At 44.5% G+C, this 11,379-nt stretch overlaps 1 pseudogene; it reads right to left on the bottom strand.

Annotated features, from left to right (window-relative positions):
• Positions 1 to 681, bottom strand: part of LOC123173003 (uncharacterized) — a 4,479-nt pseudogene extending 3,798 nt beyond the window's left edge.
• Between the last annotated feature and the right edge of the window lie 10,698 nt (positions 682 to 11,379).

Here is an 11,379-nt window from a genome sequence, read left to right on the forward strand (position 1 = left end):
GGTCCTATCACAATTTTAATAATTGGGAGAATTAATTTCGTGCCCTTAGTTGTGTCCTCCACGGCAGTTTTGCCCCTAATTTCAGAAAACCCTTGGTTTTGCCCAAGTGTGTTTGGCCTCCCTATGCTTTTGCCCTTCCGCCCCAATGCCATCCAGTCAAAGGGGTTTGACCGTTAGTCAGAAATTTTTCTGGACAATTTTACCCTTCCCCTCTCTCTCTGTGCATCCTCTCTCTGCGTGCCCGCCTCCTCTCTCTCTCTGCGTGCAATAGGAGGTCGCCGCTGACCTGGTAATTCTCAGCCATCGGCCGTTTCAAGCGCCACCGCAAGCAGCCATGCCAGATCCGTCGATCCCACATCTGGATCTGCGCGACCTCGTCCATCTGGCCTCGCACGTTGACCTCCGGCGCTGCCCCGTTCCCTGCGCACGTTCGTGCGCCCGATCCGTGGGGGGTGTGTGCCGCCATGCCCAGCGTGGCCGCAGCCCATGGCGCTACCGGCAACAAGCAGCAGGACCTCATCGCCCTTCTCCTTCCTTTTCTCACTCGATTTCTTCGTGTCTGAGTGTGCGATTGTTCTCCCACAGGTTCAAGCCACCATGGCCATAGCGCCCTGAGCCCGGGACGAGCATATCCTGCCCATCTGCCCCGCCGCTGGTTGCTAGTGCCTTCCCGACCCCCATCCCGACCGGATCCGGTCCAGCCCAAGTCTCCTGCAGACGGATCCGCCGTCTCCGCCGCGCCCGCATACCCCGCGTCGATCCCGGCCTCCCCTGTGTCGCGCCGCCGCCCCCTTGCAGCGTTGACCTCGTCCACCGCCCCCTCGTGCCCTCTGGCCCAGCTCGCCTAAGTCGCGGGCCTCCCCGCCTTTCCGGTGGACCAACGCGCGCCGGCGCTGCTGTCACTTGCCCGACGACAGAGAGAGCAGGAAAGGAGAGAGAGCGTGATTTTTCTATCTTGCTTTTTTTCTATGTGCTTGGGACCCACTTGTAAGTGTCATGTTTTTGTCTCTTTTTTTACTAGAGTTGTACAGAGGGGCAAAATTGTCCAGAAAAATGTCTGACTAACGGTCAAACCCCTTTAACCGGACGGAATTGGGACGGAAGGGCAAAAGCATAAGGGGGCTAGACGCACTTGGGCAAGACCAAGGGTTTTTTGAAATTAGGGGCAAACCTAAGGGCATAAAATAATTTATCCCTTAATAATTATCATTCATGTAATGAATTTTTTGATCTAAGAATCTGAATTGATATATGTACATAAATGCATATTATTAAGTTAGAAAAAATATGGTACATATTTCATTGTCTCCTTCTCATTAATTACATAGATTTCAAGGTGTTAATGTCGTGTAAAATTTGGTAATCATTTAGTGCACAAGAAAATCTTCATAATTGCAACAAATTCATTGGAAGAAATCATACTAATGGGATTGATTTACTTATACTCTACTCCATCCATTCCTAGATATAAATCAAAATTTTATCCTAAATAAATGGTGACAACGATATGGTATCGACTCTACCAACCAAAAGGAGGAGTCCCATTTATTGTTGGGCGAAGCCAGATCAACAGCGCAAGTCCACCTAATTTGGCCCGAGTTATGTAACTATACATCGATCAATATCAAAGTGGGCTAGCAAGGGGTCAAAGGGGATTCAATAGAACTTCATCAAGGGTCGGGCCTTTCATTTTGGGGACATGGGGTTCATCGCCGACAAATCTGGCGCTAGATATCGTTTCTCCCTTAGCGATCTAGGGTTCCAGTCATCCTCTGGCGATCGAGCTAGAGTCCACATAAAACCTCGCCGAAGGCCGGAATTTCTTCCGATGGGTGGGAGTCATACCTATATCGGTTGTGCAGACGGGTTTGCATTGTTGATTCGCCATTACAAGAAGATGGAGGCAAGCAGGAGCGGGGTGTTGGGGAACACAGTATTTCAAAAAATTCCTACGATCACGCAAGATTTATCTAGGAGATGCATAGCAACGAGAGGGGGAGAGTGTGTCTACGTACCCTCGTAGACCGATAGCGGAAGCGTTTGACAACGCGGTTGATGTAGTCGAACTTCTTCTCGTTCCGACCGATCAAGCACCAAACGTACGTCATCTCCGAGTTCTGCACACGTTCAACACGATGATGTCCCTCGAGCTCTTGATCCAGTTGAGGACGAGGGAGAGTTCTGTCAGCACGACGGCGTGGCGACGGTGATGATGAAGTTACCGACGCAGGGCTTCGCCTAAGCACTACGACGATATGAACGAGGTGGTAAACTGTGGAGGGGGCACTGCACACGGCTAAGAGATTATCTGTTGTGCTATTGGGGTGCCCCTGGCCATGTATATAACGGAGGGAGGGAGATAGGAGGCCGACCAGGTTGGGCGCGCCAGGGGGGTGTCCTACTTGGACTCCTAGTCCAAGTAGGATTCGCCCCCCCCCCCTTTTCCTTTCTTCCACCGGAGGGAAAGGGAAGGCAGAGAGAGGGTAAAGGAAAGAGGGGGGCCGGCCCCCTCCCCCTGTCCAATTCGGTTTGGGCAAGGGGGGGCGCCCCTCACACGTGGCCCTTTCTCCTCTCCTCCAATAAGGCCCAATAGGCCCAATACTTCTCCCGGGGGATTCCGGTAACCTCCCCGTACTCCGGAAAAATGCCCGAACCACTCGGAACCATTCCGATGTCCAGATGCAACCTTCCAATATATGAATCTTTACCTCTCGACCATTTTGAGAATCCTCGTCATGTCTGTGATCTCATCCGGGACGCCGAACAAACTTCGGTCATCAAATCACATAACTCATAATACAAATCATCATCGAACGTTAAGCGTGCGGACCCTACGGGTTCGAGAACTATGTAGACATGACCGAGACACATCTCCGGTCAATAACCTATAGCGAAACTTGGATGCTCATATTGGTTCCTACATATTCTATGAAGATCTTTATCGGTCAAACCGCATAACAACATACGTCATTCCCTTTTGTCATCGGTACGTTACTTGCCCGATATTCGATCGTCAGTATCTTCATACCTAGTTCAATCTTGTTACCGGCAAGTCTCTTTACTCATTCCATAATGCATCATCCCGTAACTAACTCATTAGTCACATTGCTTGCAAAGCTTATAGTGATGTGCATTACCGAGAGGGCCCAAAGATACCTCTCCGATACTCAGAGTGACAAATCCTAATCTTGATCTATGCCAACTCAACAAACACCATCGGAGACACCTGTAGAGCATCTTTATAATCACCCAGTTACGTTGTGACGTTTGATAGAACACAAAATGTTCCTCCGGTATTCGGGAGTTGCATAATCTCATAGTAAGAGGAATATGTATAAGTCATGAAGAAAGCAATAGCAATAAAACTAAACGATCATTATGCTAAGCTAAGGGATGGGCCTTGTCCATCACATCATTCTCTAATGATGTGATTCCGTTCATCAAATGACAACACATGTCTATGGTCAGGAAAATTAACTATCTTTGATTAACGAGCTAGTCAAGTAGAGGCATACTAGGGACACTTTGTTTGTCTATCTATTCACACATGTACTAAGTTTCCTGTTAATACAATTCTAGCATGAATAATAAAAATTTATCATGATATAAGGAAATATAAATAACAACTTTATTATTGCCTCTAGGGTATATTTCCTTCAGTCTCCCACTTGCACTAGGGTCAATAATCAAGATTACATAGTAATGATTCTAACACCCATGGAGTCTTGGTGCTGATCATGTTTTGCTCGTGAGAGAGGCTTAGTGAACGGGTCTGCAACATTCAGATGCGTATGTATTTTGCAAATCTCTGTCTCCCTCCTTGACTTGATCGCGGATGAAATTGAAGCATCTCTTGATGTGTTTGATTCTCTTATGAAATCTGGATTCCTTTGCCAAGGCAATTGCTCCAGTATTGTCACAAAAGATTTTCATTGGACCCGATGCACTAGGTATTACACCTAGATCGGTTATGAACTCCTTCATCCAGACTCCTTCATTTGTTGCTTCCGAAGCAGCTATGTACTCCGCTTCACATGTAGATCCCGCCATGACGCTCTGCTTGGAACTGCACCAACTGACAGCTCCACCATTCAATATAAATACGTATCCGGTTTGTGACATAGAGTCATCCGGATCAGTGTCAAATCTTGCATCGACATAACCATTTACGACCAGCTCTTTGTCACCTCCATAAACGAGAAACATATCCTTAGTCCTTTTTAGGTATTTCAGGATGTTCTTGACCGCTGTCCAGTGATCCACTCCTGGATTACTTTGGTACCTCCCTGCTAAACTAATAGCAAGGCACACATCAGGTCTGGTACACATCATTGCATACATGATAGAACCTATGGCTGAGGCATAGGGAATGACTTTCATTTTCTCTCTATCTTCTGCAGTGGTCGGGTATTGAGTCTGACTCAACTTCACATCTTGTAACACAGGCAAGAACCCTTTCTTTAACTGATCCATTTTGAACTTCTTCAGAAATTTATCAAGGTATGTGCTTTGTGAAAGTCCAATTAAGCGTCTTGATCTATCTCTATAGATCTTGATACCCAATATATAAGCAGCTTCACCGAGGTCTTTCATTGAAAAATTCTTATTCAAGTATCCTTTTATGCTATCCAGAAATTATGTATTATTTCCAATCAACAATATGTCATCCACATATAATATTAGAAGTGCTACAGAGCTCCCACTCACTTTCTTGTAAATACAGGCTTCTCCAAAAGTCTGTATAAAACCATATGCTTTGATCACACTATCAAAGTGTATATTCCAACTCCGAGAGGCTTGCACCAGTCCATAAATGGATCGCTGGAGCTTGCACACTTTGTTAGCACCTTTAGGATCGACAAAACCTTCTGGTTGTATCATATACAACTCTTCTTTAAGATATCCATTAAGGGATGCAGTTTTGACATCCATTTGCCCTATTTCATAATCATAAAATGCGGCAATTGCTAACATGATTTGGACAAACTTAAGCATCGCTACGGGTGAGAAGGTCTCATCATAGTCAACTCCTTGAACTTGTCGAAAACCTTTCGCAACAAGTCGAGCTTTGTAGACAGTAACATTACCGTCAGTGTCAGTCTTCTTCTTGAAGATCCATTTATTCTCTATGGCTTGCCGATCATCGGGAAAGTCAACCAAAGTCCACACTTTGTTCTCATACATGGATCCCATCTCAGATTTCATGGCCTCAAGCCATTTCGCAGAATCTGGGCTTACCATCGCTTCCTCATAGTTCGTAGGTTCGTCATGGTCAAGTAACATGACCTCTAGAACAGGATTACCGTACCACTCTGGTGCGGATCGTATGTTGGTTGACCTATGAGGTTCAGTAGTAACTTGATCTGATGTTTCATGATCATCATCATTAGCTTCCTCACTAAATGGTGTAGAAATCACTGGAACTGATTTCTTTGATGAACTACTTTCCAATAAGGGAGAAGGTGCAATTACCTCATCAAGTTCTACTTTCCTCCCACTCACTTCTTTCGAGAGAAACTCCTTCTCTAGAAAGGATCCATTCTTAGCAACGAATATCTTGCCTTAGGATATGTGATAGAAGGTGTACCCAACAGTCTCCTTTGGGTATCCTGTGAAGAATCATTTCTCCAATTTGGGTTCGAGCTTATCAGGTTCAAGCTTTTTCACATAAGCATCGCAGCCCCAAACTTTAAGAAACGACAGCTTAGGTTTCTTGCCAAACCACAGTTCATATGGTGTCGTCTCAACGGATTTAGATGGTGCCCTATTTAACATGAATGCAGTCGTCTCTAAAGCATAACCCCAAAATGATAGCGGTAAATCAGTAAGAGACATCATAGATCGCACCATATCTAATAAAGTGCGGTTACGATGTTCGGACACACCATTACGCTGTGGTGTTCCAGGTGGCGTGAGCTGCGAAACTATTCCACATTGTTTCAAATGAAGACCAAACTCATAACTCAAATATTCACCTCCACGATTAGATCGTAGAAACTTTATTTTCTTGTTACGATGATTTTCCACTCTAAAATTCTTTGAACTTTCAAATGTTTCAAACTTATGTTTCATCAAGTATATATACCCATATCTGCGCAAATCATCTGTGAAGGTCAGAAAATAACGATACCTGCCGTGAGCCTCAACACTCATCGGACACATACATCAGTATGCATTATTTCCAACAAGTCAGTTGCTCGCTCCATTGTTCTGGAGAACGGAGTCTTAGTCATCTTGCCCATGAGGCATGGTTCGCAAGCATCAAGTGATTCATAATCAAGTGATTCCAAAAGTCCATCAACATGGAGTTTCTTCATGCGCTTTACACCAATATGACCTAAACGGTAGTGCCACAAATAAGTTGCACTATAATTATTAACCTTGCATCTTTGGGCTTCAATATTATGAATATGTGTATCACTACAATCGAGATTCAACAAAAATAGACCACTCATCATGGGTGCATGACCATAAAAGATATTACTCATATAAATAGAACAACCATTATTCTCTGATTTCAATGAATAACCGTCTCGCATCAAACAAGATCTAGATATAATGTTCATGCTCAACGCTGGCACCAAATAACAATTATTCAGGTCTAAAACTAATCTTGACGGTAGATGTAGAGGTAGCGTGCCGAGGGCGATCGCATCGACTTTGGAACCATTTCCCACGCGCATCGTCACCTCATCCTTAGCCAATCTTCGTTTAATCCTTAGCCCCTATTTCGAGTTGCAAATATGAGCAACAGAACCAGTATCAAATACCCAGGCGCTACTATGAGCATTAGTAAGGTACACATAAATAACATGTATATAAAATATACCTTTCACTTTGCCATCCTTCTTATCCGCCAAATACTTGGGGCAGTTCCGCTTCAGGTGACCAGTCCCTTTGCAGTAGAAGCACTCAGTTTCAGGCTTAGGTCCAGACTTGGGCTTCTTCACTTGAGCAGCAACTTGCTTGTCATTCTTCTTGAAGTTCCCCTTCTTCCCTTTGCCATTTTTCTTGAAACTAGTGGTCTTGTTAACCATCAACACTTGATGGTCCTTCTTGATTTCTACCTCCGCAGCCTTTAGCATCGTGAAGAGCTCGGGAATTGTCGTATCCATCCCTTGCATATTATAGTTCATCACGAAGCTTTTATAGCTTGGTGGCAGTGATTGAAGAACTCTGTCAATGAAACTACCATCAGGAAGATTAACTCCCAGTTGAGTCAAGTGGTTGTGGTACCTAGACATTCTGAGTATATTTTCACTAACAGAAGGATTCTCCTCCATTTTGCAGCTATAGAACTTATTGGAGACTTCATATCTCTCAATTCGGGCATTTTCTTGAAATATTAACTTCAACTCCTGGAACATCTCATATGCTCCATGACGTTCAAAACGTCTTTGAAGTCCCGATTCTAATCCGTAAGGCATGGCACGCTGAACTATCGAGTAGTCATCAGCTTTGCTCTGCCAGGCGTTCATAACATCCGGAGTTGCTCCTGCAGCGGGTCTTGCACCTAGCGGTCCTTCCAGGACGTAATTCTTCTGTGCGGCAATGAGGATAATCCTCAAGTTATGGACCCAGTCCGTGTAGTTGCTACCATCATCTTTCAACTTAGCTTTCTCTAGGAATGCATTAAAATTCAAGGGAACGGTAGCACGGGCCATTGATCTACAACAACATAGACATGCAAAAACTATCAGGTACTAAGTTCATGATAAATTAAAGTTGAATTAATCATATTACTTAAGAACTCCCACTTAGATAGACATCCCTCTAGTCATCTAAATGATCACGTGCTCCATATCAACTAAACCATGTCCGATCATCACATGAGATGGAGTAGTTTAATTTCAATGGTGAACATCTCTATGTTGATCATATCTACTATATGATTCACGTTCAACCTTTCGGTCTCAGTGTTCCGAGGCCATATCTTCATATGCTAGGCTCGTCAAGTTTAACCCGAGTATTCTGCACGTGCAAAACTGGCTTGCACCCGTTGTATGTGAACGTAGAGCTTATCACATCCGATTATCACATGGTGTCTCGGCACGACGAACTGTAGCAACGGTGCATACTCAGGGAGAACACTTATACCTTGAAATTTTCTGAGGGATCATCTTATAATGCTACCGCCGTACTAAGCAAAATAAGATGCATAAAGGATAAACATCACATGCAATCAAAATATGTGACATGATATGGCCATCATCATCTTGTGCACCGCACGATCTCCATCGTCACCGGCTTGACACCTTGATCTCCATCGTAGCATCGTTGTCGTCTTGCCAACTATTGCTTCCACGACTATCGCTACCGCTTACTGATACAGTAAAGCAATTACATGGCGATTGCATTTCATACAATAAAGCGACAACCATAAGGCTCCTGCCAGTTGCCGATAACTTTTACAAAACATGATCATCTCATACAACAATTTATATCTCATCACGTCTCGACCATATCACATCACAACATGCCCTGCAAAAACAAGTTAGACGTCCTCTACTTTGTTGTTGCAAGTTTTACGTGGCTGCTACGGGCTTCAAGCAAAAACCGTTCTTACCTACGCATCAAAACCACAATGATTTTTCGTCAAGTGTGCTGTTTTAACCTTCAACAAGGACAGGCCGTAGTCAAACTCGATTTAACTAAAGTTGGAGAAACAGACACCCGCCAGCCACCTGTGTGCGAAGCTCGTCGGTAGAACCAGTCTCATGAACGCGGTCATGTAATGTCAGTCTGGGCCACTTCACCCAACAACACCGCTGAATCAAAGTAAGACATTGGTGGTAAGCAGTGTGACTATTATCGCCCACAACTCTTTGTGTTCTACTCGTGCATATATGATCTAGGCATAAACCTGGCTCTGATGCCACTGTTGGGGAACGCAGTATATCAAAAAATTTCCTATGATCACGCAAGATCTATCTAAGAGATGCATATCAACGATGAGGGGGGGAGTGTGTCTACGTACCCTCGTAGACCGATAGCGGAAGCGTTTGAAAACGCGGTTGATGTAGTCAAACTTATTCTGGTTCCGACCGATCAAGCACCAGACGTACATCACCTCTGAATTCTGCACACGTTCAGCACGATGATGTCCCTCGAGCTCTTGATCTAGTTGAGGATGAGGGAGAGTTCCGTTAGCATGACGGCGTGGCGATGGTGATGATGAAGTTACCGGCACAGGGCTTCGCCTAAGCACTACGACGATATGACCGAGGTGGTAAACTATGGAGGGGGGCATCGCACACGGCTAAGAGATTATCTGTTGTGCTATTGGGGTGCCTCTGGCCACGTATATAAAGGATGGAGGGAGAGAGGAGGCCGGCCAGGTTGGGCGCGCCAGGGGGGAGTCCTACTTGGACTCCTAGTCCAAGAAGGATTCTCCCCCCTGATAACCCACAAGTATATGGGATCAATTGTAGCCTCTTTCGATAAGTAAGAGCGTCGAACCCAACGAGGAGCTAAAGGTAGAACAAATATTCCCTCAAGTTTTATCGACCACCGATACAACTCTACGGACGCTTGACGTTCGCTATACCTAGAACAAGTATAAAGCTAGAAGTACTTTGTAAGTGTTGTTGGATAGGTTTGCAAGATAATAAAGAGCACGTAAATAAAATCTAGGGGCTGTTTCGATAAAGACACAATAAAGTTAGTATAGCGAGTGTGGAAAAGTGGTGGTAGGAGTTGCGAAATTGTCCCTAAGCAATTGGCTACTTTACTAGACCGATAGCAAGTTTTATGTGGGAGAGGCCACTGCTAGAATGTCATCCCTGACTTGGAATTCTATGCACTTATGATTGGAACTATTAGAAAGCATCCGCAACTACTAACGTTCATTAAGGTAAAAGCCAACCATAGAATTAAGATATATTGGCCCCCCTTCAATCCCGTATGCATCAATTTCTATGCTAGGTTGAAGCTTCTATCACTCTTGCCCTCCAATACATAGTCCTATCAACATACAACTAACCCTATGGTGTGATCCACGTGCGCGCTCAAATGATGGGCACCAAAGGACAGCAACATAACCACAAGCAAATTAAACCAATCATAGCAATTCACCAATTACCGATAGGACAACGAAAATCTACTCAGACATCATAGGATGGCAACACATCATTGGATAATAATATGAAGCATAAAGCACCATGTTCAAGTAGAGGGTACAGCGGGTTGCGAGAGAGTGGACCACTGTAGATAGATGGGGGAAGGTGATGAAGATGTTGGTGAAGATGACGGAGGTGTTGGTGTAGATTGCGGTGACGATAATGGCCCCGGTGGCGTTCTGGCGCCACCGGGAGAGAGGGGGAGAGAGGCCACCTTCTTCTTCTTCTTCCTTGACTTCTCCCTAGATGGGAGAAGGGTTTCCCCTCTGGTCCTTGGCTTCCATGGCATGGGAGGGGCGAGAGCCCCTTCGAGATTGGATATGTCTCTCTGTCTCTCTCTGTTTGTGCGTTCCAGATTCTTCCCTTTCACCGTTGCTTATATTCCCGGAGATCCGTAACTCCGATTGGGCTGAAATTTGGACACAATTTTTATCCGGATATTGGCTTTCTTGCGGCGAAAGAAGGGCACTGACCGCCTTACGGGGTGGCCACGAGGGTCAGGGGCGCGCCCCCTGCCTCATGGCCCCCTCGGGCATTGTATCATGTTGATTCTTCTTCCCAAAAATCACATATATTCCAAAAAAATCTCTGTCAGTTTTTATCCCGTTTGGACTCTGCTTGATATGTATTTTCTGTGAAACAAAAAACACATGCAACAAACAGGAACTGGCACTGGGCACTGGATCAATATGTTAGTCCCAAAAATAGTATAAAAAGTTGCCAAAACTATATGAAAGTTGTAGAATGTTGGCATGGAACAACCAAAAATTATAGATACGATGGAGACGTATCAGCATCCCGAAGCTTAAGTCCTGCTCGTCCTAGAGTAGGTAAATGATAAAAAAGATAATTTTTGATGTGGAATGCTACCTAGCATAATCTTGATCATGTAATCTAATCATGGCATGAATATAAGACACGAGTGATTCAAAGCAATAGTCTATCATTTGACATTAAGACAATAATACTTCAAGCATACTAATAAAGCAATCATGTCTTTTCAAAATAACATGGCCAAAGAAACTTATCCCTACAAAATCATATAGTCTGTCTATGCTCCATCTTCACCACACAAAATATTCGAATCATGCACAACCCCGATGACAAGCCAATCAATTGTTTCATACTTTTGATGTTCTCAAACCTTTTCAACTTTCACGCAATACATGAGCGTGAGCCATGGACATAGCACTATAGGTGGAATAGAATATGATGGTGGAGGTTGTGTGGAGAAGACAAAAAGGAGAAAGTCTCACATCGA

This window comes from Triticum aestivum, unplaced genomic scaffold (genome assembly GCF_018294505.1).
Source record: "Triticum aestivum cultivar Chinese Spring unplaced genomic scaffold, IWGSC CS RefSeq v2.1 scaffold19435-4, whole genome shotgun sequence".
NCBI classification, from domain to species: Eukaryota; Viridiplantae; Streptophyta; class Magnoliopsida; order Poales; family Poaceae; genus Triticum; species Triticum aestivum.